General features: G+C 41.2%; 1 protein-coding gene across 4 annotated transcripts in view; it reads left to right on the forward strand.

Annotated features, from left to right (window-relative positions):
* The window catches only part of LOC111870156 (ankyrin repeat and death domain-containing protein 1A), a 209,563-nt gene that overhangs the window by 143,406 nt on the left and 52,136 nt on the right, over positions 1–14,021 (forward strand). The gene's annotated exons all lie outside the window — the stretch shown is intronic.

The following is a 14,021-nucleotide window of genomic DNA, read 5'->3' on the forward strand; positions in this document are numbered from 1 at the left end:
TGTAACGTGTCTGGAGTCCAGAAGAGACACTTCTGTGGAAACGCCAGAATAGACCGTTGCATAATAAACAACAATTGCTCTACTGTAGTTCTAACAGGAATCTCCACGGTTACGACGAATACGCGAAGGTTCCCACAGAGACAACGCGATAACAATGGGTTATTGCGTAGGAAACGCGGAGCCAATAATGCAACGTCTCCACCGCTATAACAGAGGGTTCGTTACCTAGCAGCGGCCAAGGAAAAATAGCCCAGCTTCGACACGAAGCCAGTCAGTCTCGGAATAGTCTTCGGAGAAGACAGGAGTCTCGGTTCACCCTTCGGAGAATGGAGTCTCGGAACAGCCTCGAAGAAGAAAGCTTCGGATCGCCCGTCTAAGAAGTCAGTTTGGAATATCCGTCTGAGTCCAGTATCGCCGGAATATTGTAATCGGTTATTGTGACACTGCAAGTGAAAATGCCTGTAAAGTGTGTAAGACGAGCGAAGGAATAAACTCGCTATATTGGAACGGCGTGAACTTATTTGTAGCGTGACACACCAAACACGTTACACTGATTTTTGCCTTTTTGGTTAGGAGGCTGTTCCGAGACTCCATTCTCCGAAGGGTGAACCGAGACTCCTGTCTTCTCCGAAGACTATTCCGAGACTGACTGGCTTCGTGTCGAAGCTGGGCTATTTTTCCTTGGCCGCTGCTAGGTAACGAACCCTCTGTTATAGCGGTGGAGACGTTGCATTATTGGCTCCGCGTTTCCTACGCAATAACCCATTGTTATCGCGTTGTCTCTGTGGGAACCTTCGCGTATTCGTCGTAACCGTGGAGATTCCTGTTAGAACTACAGTAGAGCAATTGTTGTTTATTATGCAACGGTCTATTCTGGCGTTTCCACAGAAGTGTCTCTTCTGGACTCCAGACACGTTACATTATATATATATATATATTCCGAAAACTCACATTTAATTTCCCTTCAATCAAAAAAATATATTGGGCCTATATTTAGTAAAATCCTGTTATAAGTGTAACAGAATTGATTAGCAGAAGTTCTGGATAAACCAGACGCAATCAAATATATGATATTTTAATGAACTTCACTATGACAGTAAAAATACTAATTAAATGACATCATACTGTATTTAAGCATTGTGTTGCATTAATGCATTTTTTGTATACATACTTTTCCGTCTCAAATGCAACTTATTAACTTGTTCCACTTCTCTGTCTATTTATGTTTGGAGAACACTCAAAGAAACCTACAATCCGGAATATCTTTTACCAAGTTTGAAAAACGGGGAGGTTCTGTGATGGTTTTGGCAGCAATATTGTGGTACAGTACTCTGCTGGTCCCATTATTACCCTTCATGGCCGAATTACTGCAAGGGAGTACGTGTACAGGCTGGGTAATCAGGTGCATCCCATGACCCAGACGTTATTTCCGAAAGACGATGCATTTTTCCAAGACGACAGTGCCCCATTCACACAGCTAGAACTGTTCAGTCATGGTTTGATGTGCATGAAGGTGAACTTCAACGCCATCTCTGGCCAGCACACTCACCACATTTGAACATCATTGAACCACTCTGGTCAGTTTTGGAGGCTTAAAGTGAGGAATAGATTCCAATCTCCAACATCTCTAAAGCAACTTGAAGATGTTCTTCAAGAAGAGTGGTATAAAATTCCGGCTAGAGACTGTTCAAAACTTATACGGGTCAATTGCAAGGAGGATTTAAGTTGTACTGAAGGCAAAATGTGGTCCAACACCATATTAATAAAGAAATGTGTGCATTATCTGTAGTGTTTCCATTATTTTGTCCACCTCTGTATATATTGCAGCGTGTAGACCCCGTTATTAGGCAATGACCGCGAATTGAACAACGAAACAACATCCGTTGTTAGGCAGCAGATTCTTAATAAGCAACAACTGAAAAACAGTTGGGTAGCAACAGATGAACGGTGTTTTCTGTACGGTCCATGCCAAGATGTTATAACCGGGACAGGTTGGAGCAACAAGCTCAGTTATGAGTTAGTCTGTGAAGAGACGACTTAGCCGGTGTGGAGCATATGACACATTGACCAATATTTTAAGTAAGCATTACAGCTTGTATATATGATATTTATTGCATTATAGCGTTTTCAAAACAAGGAATGCTGTCTTCTGGAATGCAACACCGTATAGTCTTGTAGAAATCCAGCGACGTTTCAAAGGACCGTACTATCTTTAACTTCATATCCTAGGTCCTCCGAAACATCTGTGGATTTCTGTGAGACTGCACAGTGATACATATTAGAATGCAGTATCCTTCGTTTTTCCTCTGTTATTCAGCTGTGAGAACATCAGAACCAACGTTTACTACAACTAACTAGTTTTCAAAACTTAATAAATTTCCTTTAAAGCGCCGTGTGGAGAGACCTCTAGAGGATTAGTATGGGTCAGAATGAAATTCGACCGGTACTTTTGAGTTAAGGCTTCTAAAACTAAATTTAGTCAAAATTCTTTAAGTGATTAGCAGATTAAACCAGAGGACAGGTGAACAAATGGGACTCGTTGCCCTTTTCTTTCACTTCGTACAAAGAAATTAAAAAGAATTTTATTGTAGAATTCACAAATCTTTATCGTATTTTAATAAAAATAATACAATCTCTTGCACAGTCACAAATACTGCTTATCACTATGAACATTCAGCTATTCACTAGCACGGAATTCTCCAAGCACAGATCACATTTCTATGCCAGTTATATTATGCACAATATTACGACAATTCTCTGTGTACAAAGCTTGTTTTCATAAAAATCTTCATATAAATTGCATCGCTTTATATCATTATCTGTAGACATAATATATACAAATATAAAAACTGCAGTAATTTTTGTGACAAATGTTTGCATGTCAGATCACTTCATACCAAATTGTTCCATACTGTTTCGTTCCAGTTGACCATTCGATGCACTCGAAACATATGAAAATGTCTAACTTCTTCTTAAGAAAGTTCAATACAACGAATTTGGGTGCTTACTTCGTTGAGACTTGATACAGAGGGATAAAGGTAAAACTGCCTGTGTGCCTAATTAAATGAGCACCACACCATGAAGACGTATGGGAGAGTTGAGGCATAGCTCCACAAATATTGACCTCAGCACTAGATGGTGGTGAGTGGTCAGCTTCACACTCTGGCAGCTTTACAGACGGAGAATAGGGACGGTACCCATTGAATAGGAGGCTGTGTGGACCCCAGAGCCGGTGTGGATTATGGAGGAAAGAGGGAGGATAATTCGTGTGGACTTAAAGTTATAAATCTGTTTATACAAAATTTCATATTCGTGTGTGAATTTGTCAGCAGAGCATCTTATGTACTTTAGAAGAAGAGAAAGAAGTGGAAGAACAAGAAACACAGCTCCCTCCTACAGACTCACTTTAAAATATACGTGAAAATGTGTTCCATTCAAACAGATTTCCTGTTGCCTCCAATGCAATAAAACTCGACTTGATGAAGCAGTTCGTGAATGCGATCGACAAGGGTGGTGACTGCTTCACGTTCATCTGTAGGAAATTCCCAGCACTCCCGTACTCGGTTGTTAAAGGAAGATCTAAATGGACCTCAGGTCAGCACATTACACTTTTTAATTTCTCTGGAGGAACAATGAGACTAATTGAAAAAAAAAGCATGGGGCGATTTTAAAATGTTATTCACAACTTCTCATGAATGAATAAAACCTAAATTAAAAATAACATGTTCCACGAATTTGAAAACTGAGGTGTTAATATGAGCTTGAATGTTAATTTCTTACATTCACTTCTGGAATACTTTCAGCAACGAACAAAGGGAAAATTTCACCATACTTTAAAGGAAATTGTAAGAATTATCATTGATGGTACATTATCAACATTAGAGCGGGCTACTACCGATCACTGAAAAAGTCATTCGAGGGTAAAACGCAGAAAAATAAAGAAATTCAGAGAAGAACTAATCTACTTTACTTTCATTTCAAATTGAGCAATTGATACAGGTTGGGCAAAACTTTGTTATATATGCGTAAGTCAGTAAAATAATAACATAAAATCAATTGTACAGAACCTGAATTACGCGTATATTAAAAGAGTTGAAAGTGGTGAAGTTGTTGCCAGAGCCTCATGCCCCACGGGAAGAGGAGGATGGCTGTAGGGTAGAAGAGGCTTTGTGACAAACGCTGAAATGTTGATATTGCTGATGGGACGCATTTATGGCGCATAATTTTGAGATGGCCTCAGGCTGCATGATGTAGAGACAAAGATTGGTAATGATTGGTTCAGAATTTTAAGCAATATTAAGGCTTTTCCTCAGCAATTTCCGAGTCTGTAATGTTGGTATTACTGATGCGAGAGATTTTTTAATTATGCTGTTGAGGTGCATTCGGGTGCCATGACACACATACCAAGTTTCATAAAAATTGGTTCAGGTATTGGAAACTTGTTAGTGGAGGGGTTACGCATAACGTAGACACACAGACGACAGTGAGGTAACTTCTTAAGGCCACTTTTTTTCAAAATAAGTTAAGAACGCTTAAAAATCATCATCGCTCTAATTTCTGGGATTCAGACAAATCTTCATTCGCACATAAAAATATTATTATATTTATTTAGGCCTAGTTAAGTGTTTTGGGAGATTGAAAGGTAATTTACCCACAATGCCACGAAACATAAGTGAGACCAGAAAAGAGAAAATTAATTTTTCAATTCCTTTAATATAAAAACCTTCAACGAAACAGAGATATGCGAAGTGTCTTTTTATAATGAATGCAAATTTTGTCAGATTCAGTTTCTCAGGCCTGTGTAATGACTCTAAGTTAAAATAACATTTCATCATTCTTTCGCCATTTCATGACAAAATACGTTTTTTTCACCATTCATTTTCAGACTTTCTAAGGCAGTGGAGGTACGAAATTGTCAGTCTACGTCTTCCAGCCAGAATGAGCCGAGATGTAGCGAAAAGTATCCATGGCAATCACTATGCTGTACATTTACAGATTTATATGTATTTTAACTCTTTTATATAATTATTGCATTTGCTTCAGTTTGGGGCTGAATGATTGAATTACTGCAGTGATGCAAGCAGAAATTACAATATGAGATTATAAAGAACTCCATAAATGTTACATGAATATTCATTGCATTTGCTTGTAATACCAATTTCATGTTCGGGTAAATTTTTGTTTTTCTGTTTGACGACGACGGTAGTTGGGGGCATGAGAACTCTTTATACAAACTAAAAGTAAAAGTAATGTTATCCCTGTTACAGGCCATAGAGGCCCACAAGTTTGTAAGACGCCGAGACTCCCACAATATCTCAACAATCGGCTCACAGATGGCGGTAAGGTTGTCAGCATTACGTGCCAGCTGCTTTTTACCCTCCAGGAAGATTCCCGATACTCATTTCTGTAAGAGACTGAGTCCATCCCAGGGACATAGTGTGCCTTAAAGGATTAGGTGCATTTAAAAAAATGGACCTCATCGGTACTCGAACCTTCCGGCTTGTACTATAGTGCCTCAATCAACTACGTCACGGCTTGGATCCACAAGCTAAAAGTAGGGCTACAAATTTTTAAACACAAATATGTCTCAGAGGTCATGAATCACCTTCCTTTATATTATTAATATATACGGAAATGTAGGCTCTTGTTATCGTCATGTGAACGTGCCTATCGTGTATTTGCGTCACCCCCTTCCCCTTAACGATCGAAACAACTGAACAGAGATGCTTGTCTTCTACTCTGTTATATTCCCTACATGTCGAAGCTGAAGGTTTATTCAGCAGTTCGTAAGAGGTTCATGCTGATATCGATTTCTGCCTTCAATAATAAAATTCTCTTTATTTGTGCTGTATTTCAGAGGAACAGGTTTCTCTGCCTTTAAGATGGAGAGTGATTGTTCGCCTGAGACATAGTAACCATCCACCAGACTATTATTTTTCCAATGGCTCTTCTAGACCATTCAGGGCCCAGGGCTCTTATTCAGTTCCGTAATCATTTCTCTCAGATGATAGGCCTCCTTGGACGAGTGATCAGCCCGTCGCAGGCCGCTACTTAAACACAGGATAACATTAACACAGAATAAACCCCACAAACCAAATCTCCATGCCCTGAGTGGGATTCGAACGAATTATCCCAGCGTCCGAGCGAGCGAAGACAGTTCATGTCTTAGACAGCGTGGTTACTGTGACCGGGATCCACCAGACAATACTGTGTCATAACCCAAGAATTCTGGATCTTAAGGCCTCAATTATACCAGATTTCATATTCTATTCATTATTTCGCAAATCTGCATCCTAGCCGAAATGTATAAATTCACAGCGATCCGTAATTCTATATATCTGGTTTTACTCTATTTTTGAGGTTACTTACTTACTTATTTCGCATAGCGGAGGGTGGAGTCCAGTTGTGTCCACTCGGCACGGCGCCCACTGATTGGCCTATTGTAGCCTACCCCGGGTGATTATGAAGATGGAATATTTGGTGGAATGAAGATTGGCAGGGGAAACCGAAGTACTCGGAGAAAACCGGCTCCAGCGTCACTTTGCTCACCACAAATCCCGCTTGACCAGACCCAGGATCGAACCCGGGCCGCCGCGATGGGAAGCCAGCGACTAACCGCTTGAGTTATGGCGCGGCCTTACTTACTTACTTACTTACTCATTGAGCTGATCCCTTCTGAAGGAGCCGCCAATTCTGCAACTACTCAAGAATTTCCCAGCATTTTATGGAACCCGAAAGTTCATTACCGTGTTCATAAGAGNCAGTCCAATTTACACCATCGCATCCTATCTCTCTAAGATCCATTTTAATATTGTCCACCCACCTACGCCTTGGTCTTCCCAGTGGTCTCCTTCCTTCTGGCTTTCCCACCAATATCCTATACGCATTTTGATGTTACAATTCCAAAATATTAGGGTACTCTTCTCGACGTTCTGGATATAGTAACACACACATAACATCATCATTCAGCCTAAAAATCACACAATTCCAAACATATGAAAGAGTGAAGAGTGCTGTCTTCTCGGACATAACGCCGTGTAGTCCGCTGAAAGTCAACCGACTTTCCGGAGGGACAATCTGGATTTCCTTGTTCTCGTCTGAAAAATTACATCGCTCGTAATGCTCCGTGTAAGTCGGACCACTGGACCAAATGACACGCTCTGCGGTGATCCCAGTTACTGACTGGGTACTGAGGCAGACATATCGAAGTTCCAAAATAGGATTTGCAATGCACATACAGGATTCTCACGCGATTTTCCTCAAGTACTGTACATGCTGTGGTGTGTTTTCCACACAAGGCTTATGTGGAATACCATTCAGAACACGTCGTTTTATAACAGCGCAGAATTATAAAGAAAACTACAAATAAGGTTTATCCCTCTTTTAGACAGAGCCGCACGCGCCAGAATAAAGAGAACTTGAGGAAACTGTGTCATTCAGAGGAGCTGGTAACGCCATCTGAAATGTGCTTTACCTTTCGTCGTATTTATGAAGCATGACAGGTACAAGTTACAATCTGCTCCAAAATACACGGGGTTTTTTCCCATCTTGTTATTTAAAATTACATAAAAACATGACAAATACTTTCATATTATTCTGTAATCACCGAAATTTTCATTAAGTAGAGGTGGTATCACTCCCCTCTCAGATGTTCGCACTACCACTATGTCATAAAATGAGGTGGTTTCCTAGACGGCCCTCTCGTGAACTGAACGTATGAGTTACGGGTCTGCCCGGCCTTCGTTCTGAATGTCAACTCTCAGAGGACCTCACTGTATAAAAGCTTGGTGTTTTTCAATGCCAAGACGTTCATACTGTCACGTATAAGAAGTAGCGTGACTAATAATTGTAGGTTCTAGATTTCATGACTGAGTTTATTGGACGCCACTGCTACAATTACAATCAATTATTACAGCTCAGACAGCTGTCAGACAGTTGCGGGTTTGTTGTTGTGGGGCGCTCTCTCTGACGAGAGGACTGGTCTGCCCTTTACAATTACTACTTGCCTTCACCAGTGCAGTCATTCTTAGGTCCGAGTCCCGTGGGGCTTGCGACCATATTTTACTGTCTCAGATTAGACTTCCCTTTTCATCGACTCCTACGATTCGCAGGGCTACAGTGGAGGTATCCTACACTGCCTCCACTCGGGATTCAACTTGTCTGCCGAACTTCTATATGTTTTATTACTTCGAGAACCGAATAAAGATCACCGCCTTCAAGGTTTCCAGTACTGTGTTTGCGTTGTGCTGGATACACTTGTAATACCGTGGTAACTAACCCGTTGTGTTTACTTAGCGTTGCGCAACAACCGACTGTTCCATCTGGTTGTCCTGGAAACGTGTTTTAACAAGACTTGCCTAGCAATGTATTCCGTCTTTGTTGTGCTTTTCTGGCTGCACACTTCCGGCTTTCAGGCGTCGTGTCATAATACTAATACAGAGAACGTCTATGACGTATTCCGACACATGCTAAGGGGGACAAATACGAGCATGATAATACCGTGGTCCTTGTATTCTGCGTCTTTGATGAGATGTGAGGAAATTGGTGGCGCGATTCATAGGAGTGCCTGAGTAGCACTTCTAGACTATACTTGTCATGTCTAAATTTCAAAAAATGATTTTACTTGGTTACGTACTTTATTTAGCCATTTTCTAATATACACCTTTTCCCTTTTTTAAGATTACATGATTTATTTCTGTACATTTAATTCAAAGAATTACTTTAAACTTTTGTACATAATATAATTTTGTTAAATACAAAATAAAAAGAACGCATATTTAAAAGCAGTTAAATACGAGATGCCGCCCAGAGCAAACTACATTTATTGGAAACCACGATGGACCGTTCACAAAATTTTCGAGGACCATAAGGCAACAGGTTAAACTACAAGTAGTTACTGCGTGAAGAAGTCACAAAGTCGGTTCCCTGCTCCATACTCGTACATCTGCTTCCTTAAATCTTATGTTGCTACCATCGTATTTAGCCTAGATTACTGATACTTGACGTTTTGTATCTTGGGTCTCACCGATAATTTTGTTAAAAAAACACAGTCCCACTAGTAAAATCGAAGCTTATTTCTCTCCAGGGAGTGTATTTTTGCAAGTGCATACATTTTAACATTATTAACATAGATACTGTAACAGTTTATAGACTATTTCCCCTATTTCGCAAAAANAAAAAAAAAAAAAAAAAAAAAGAGGCTTTTGAGAACACCTTGCTGACTGTCTCCTTGTTTGCCTTGTACCCCCTCCCTAAGTTTTCTTAGGAGGCTTATGAGATTATCTTGCTGGATCTCTGTTCTTGTCTGCCTTTTACCTCCTCCCTAAATTTTGTTAAGAGGTTTATAAGATCACCTTGTTATATGTCTATGTATCCCCTAGCTTTTTCGTTTTCTGTGAGCTCATTGTCGTATAAAAGGAAAGTGGACGATTAATTCTTCTCAGAACTTCTTATGTTTATATAAAACAGTTCTATTAGCTCTGATAGGTTTAAGTGCAGCATTAATCAGATGCTTATACGCGTGGTGCAGAACGGTTTGGGGGTAATGGTTTTTGTACAACGAAATTGTTATCATCTTCGAGACATCAATTCACGCGTCACAAGAGTCATAATTTGTTGTGAAGCATACTAAGAAGAAATATACCTTACTTACGTCTTTTCTTGTGTTTTGCGGTGATCTTAATGGCTGTTGCCACCAGGATAATGGTATCTTGTTCAGACGTACACTGCAGAATTAATGGGAGCGCTAGAAATGATTAGGAAGACGGATGGCAAGTGAAGTTATATCCGTGAGATACGTCTCTCTTCTCTATTTTTCGTCCTCACCTTTCTCTTCTGTTGTTCTACTGGGCCACAAAAAGGCAGAGATCGCACAAACGGCACCCGTCTCTTCACCTGTCAGTGTAAACGATCCAAAATAGGCCTCGGCTGCTCGTGTGGTGACGTTAACGACTTGCTTCAGATGGAACTCTTTCCGGGGCGCCGTCACTTTGCAGCGCAATGTAGGATTTTCAATGTGGGCCAATTTTAAGTTCTAGTACCAAATTTTTAATTGCACTTATATATGCTTCTTATGCCGGTCACGGTAGCCGAGCGGTCTAAGGCATATACTGTCTTCGATCGCTTGGAACCCGGGGTCGTGGGTTCGAATCCCACTTAGGGCATGGATGTTTAGTTTGTGTGTGTGTGTGCGTTTTTCTGTGTTTGTATACAGGTAAAGGCCTTGCGACGAGCTGATCTCCCGCCCAAGGAGTCCTACCGTATGTGTAAGATCGAGAAAAACCGAAGTGAACGGAGTTCATGGAGGTAGGCCTAGGCCCACTGGGGCTATAGTGCCAAAGAAAAATTATGCTTCTTATATTTAGTATTGTTAATTTCACTAATTACACGGCTGTCGGAGTCACCAAGTCTCCTATTCATAGAGTACCAGGTACGGTTTCCCCGTAAGTAAATCTGCCGGAACGTGAATCTGACCTGTCACATCCACTCAGTACCGAGGTTAAGAAATGACTGGAGATATACATGTACCTTCACTAATTACGTCTTCATGAATGAGGAGCTTCATAACTTGTACTCTTCTCCAAGTATAATTAGAATGATGATGTCTAGGAGGATGAGATTGGCAGGGCATATGGCACGAATGGAGGATAGGAGGAATGCATATAAGATATTGGTGGGAAATCCGGAATGAAGAAGACCAGTGGGAAGACCAAGACGTAGATGGGTGAAAATATTAGAATGGATCTTAGAGAGATATGGTGTGATTGTATAGATTGGATTGATCTGGTTCAGTATAGGGACCAGTGGAGGGCTCCTGTGAGCACGGTAATGAACTTTCGGGTTCTGTAAAATGCTGGGAAGCTCTTGAGTAGCCTCAAAATTGGCAGCTCCTCAAGAAGGTCTCAGCTCCATGAGTGAGTGAGTGAGTGAGTGAGTGAGTGAATTACGTCTTAATTGGATGGTGCTTAATTAAAGACAGTGACAAATTTGCCTTTGCATACTCAAACAAATGCCTAAATATGCATATTCCCGTCTCACCGTGTCTCTAACCGCTATTTTCAGCACGTTCTGAAAAAGTAAAAGGTTTATGTAGTAATCTTGCTATCTCTGTGTTCTCCCTTTCGTAACTAGCGAGCATATCGGTAAACACGTTCTCGCGGCAACGAATACACAAAATATGAGAAGAACAATTGGACGCGGTGTTTCAAACGCGGCACGTGTTATATCAGATGTTCAATATTTAGCTTGGGGCAAGCAGGTTATTAGTTCTCCAGACAGTTGCACAACCCTCATTGTCATAAGACAGTAAAATATGGCCATGACTCCTGCGGGATTCGGGACCAAGAATGACTCTTCTGGCGAGGACCAGCAGCAGTTCACCCGACCGACCGATTAGTTCTTCCGAGAATTTTTGCAAATTAATGGGGAATTCATTTTCACCCGAACACGGTTATATGGCACCCGAACGATGAGAGAGGTCCAAAGTAACAGCCTTAAACAGTGATTCTCAGTATCGTAAAAAAATGTTAAACTTCGGTTCATTTCCGTTTAGCAAGTCGACCCTTAACGAAAGATCTGAACATCTCGCGTAGTATAAAGAGACGGGGAAATCACTGCAGTGCTGGTGGCAGGGATTTCAGCTTAAACGGTGTATTGGACAGACGTATCAAGTTTCTAGCTTTCGTTTCACTCATTATGAGAGGAGTAAAGTTGCGACGCCAAAGTACTCTTCTTCATGCAAACTGCAAATGTTGTTTAACCATACGAAATATGTCACGGTTTATGCGCTAACTGGATCCGTGGCAGTCTGGCGACGCCTTCTGACACTGCAACAGTCTCGTGCCCCCACAGATGGTCTCCGCTAACTTCGTCGCTTCGGATGTGTCAAGTGAAATATATTACTGGCTTTCCCTAGAGACTGCAAAAGCAAGTTTGTTTCTTGCTGACAAACTCTGAAGATCGATGGATGGGTTCATTGGTTATTTAACGACGCTCTCAGTATCTCAGGTCTATATAGTGTCGAGTGATAAAATAATAGGTGAATGATGTGGAAGGAACAGTTGTGGCATAATCTAGGAACTATCTCATCATTTAGTTAAGAAACTAAGAAAAACCACGAAAATCCTCAAATAAGCTATACGATAGCTCCGACCGAGAATCGAACTGAGCATTTCCCGAATACAAATCTATATCAACACCGCTAGGCTAACCTGCTCTGTAAAAATCAACGGAAAATATATATGGAACTACAGTAGAATACTGTAACAAGAAATCCTGAGTAGTGTTTATGATGCGTACTTTCTATTAAATATTTCAATGTGTGTGGTAATGCCGTCAGATATAACAGAATATTAACAGACAGATCCGTGGAGCAGTTAAACTTCAGAAGCTGATAACAGTTGAAGAGTTGCTCAATAAATTCCTCAACTTCTGTAGAACACGAAAGCTCATTGTCATACTTGCATGATCCGCCACTGGGCCCATCATGTGACGTATGACTCAACACCTCTGTGCCCATTTGCTTTAAGATTCACTTTAATATTCTCCTCCCATCAGCTCCTAGACCTGTCAAGTAATCTCTTTCCTCTTGCAGTTATTAATTTGGTTTGCGCTTCGACGTCTCACAGCCCTATGGGCCTCGACGGCCTGTTAGCTTAAAGCTGGATTATGGATGATGTTTCAGAATCCATACTTCTTTGGGAAGGAGTCGGTATAGCAACGACCTACAGGCTGCACGGCCCAGGTTCAATTGCCGGCAGTGCGAAATTTTTCTTTCCTCCACAGCGTAGAGATCGACCCTGAAACCCATTCAGCCTCCTATCCAATGGGTACCGGGGGTTAAAGCGGTAGTGGTATGAAGCTGGCCACTCACCTCCATCCATGGCCGAGGTCATATATCTTGATGACACTGTGCTTAACTAATTAAGCGCAAGGAAACTTTATCTTTTAACTTGTTTGGGAGCCGTATGAGATCTCTTGTATTATTACGAGGTTTATTTGCTTAACTCACTGATGTACGAAAACCAGAGAGAAAATGACTGTTAGTAAAGCAAGTGTCAAGTAACTTCGAACAAGGCCAAGAGTAACCTTGAATGCGCAGAAGAAAAAATTCAGACAAGGGGGTGGGTTCGAGGATGTGAGAAGTGACAGACGGTCAAACAACTGGCCGCCTGTCACTTCTCACACCCTCGAACCCACCCCCTTGTCTGAAATTTTTCTTCTGCGCATTCAAGGTTACTCTTGGCCTTGTTCGAAGTTACGTGACACTCGCTTTACATACAAATCCGACAGCCTGGTGTATCGGTTTCTCGCATGGAGATTGTCAGGGACTGAACAGGGCTTACCAGCTACTGTGTGTAAGAAGAGAATTTGTTAATTCAATTTAGGCAGCAAATTTTGTGAGATACAATAGACAGGGCCAAAGAATTTTGATATTTTTCTTAAATATAAATTTCATAATTTGTGATAAAATTGGGGGTCACCTTACCAGAGGGTAGAGCAGTACGAAAAGCATGTGGAAGAAACTTGGAACTTGTAAACCATTTCAGCATTTGAAGAAAGCAGTCTTCTGGGATGTGGCGCCGTGAAGATATTGTGTTAATTGACGTTTCGGAGGAACGTATCGCCTCCATCTTCAGGGTAGAAGAAAAGAAGAAATCCGCGAGCGAACCAGCGTGAGCAGGTGCAACAGACTGTTCCTCCGAAATGTCGATTAACACAATATCTAAGCGGCGCCACATCCCAGAAGACGGCTTTCTTCATAGTCACCGGCGTGAAAACCTCAAATCTTACATTTTAGCATTTGCTTGAAGACAGAAATAATTGAAGAAAGCCCGCGTCGAGATGGTCTGTCTCCGGATCTTCTGTTACGTACTGGCGTGTATCCAAGGATCGTGCAACCAAAGAAAAGACGTACCCCGAGGCTTCCCAAAACAAACGAGTTATTTGATGCATAAATATTTAGTAACGTAGTTCCCGCCTCACAGGAAATACGATATATCCCCATAGCAAGCGCGACCTCG

Source organism: Cryptotermes secundus, unplaced genomic scaffold (assembly GCF_002891405.2).
Source record: "Cryptotermes secundus unplaced genomic scaffold, Csec_1.0 scaffold634, whole genome shotgun sequence".
Classification (NCBI taxonomy): Eukaryota; Metazoa; Arthropoda; class Insecta; order Blattodea; family Kalotermitidae; genus Cryptotermes; species Cryptotermes secundus.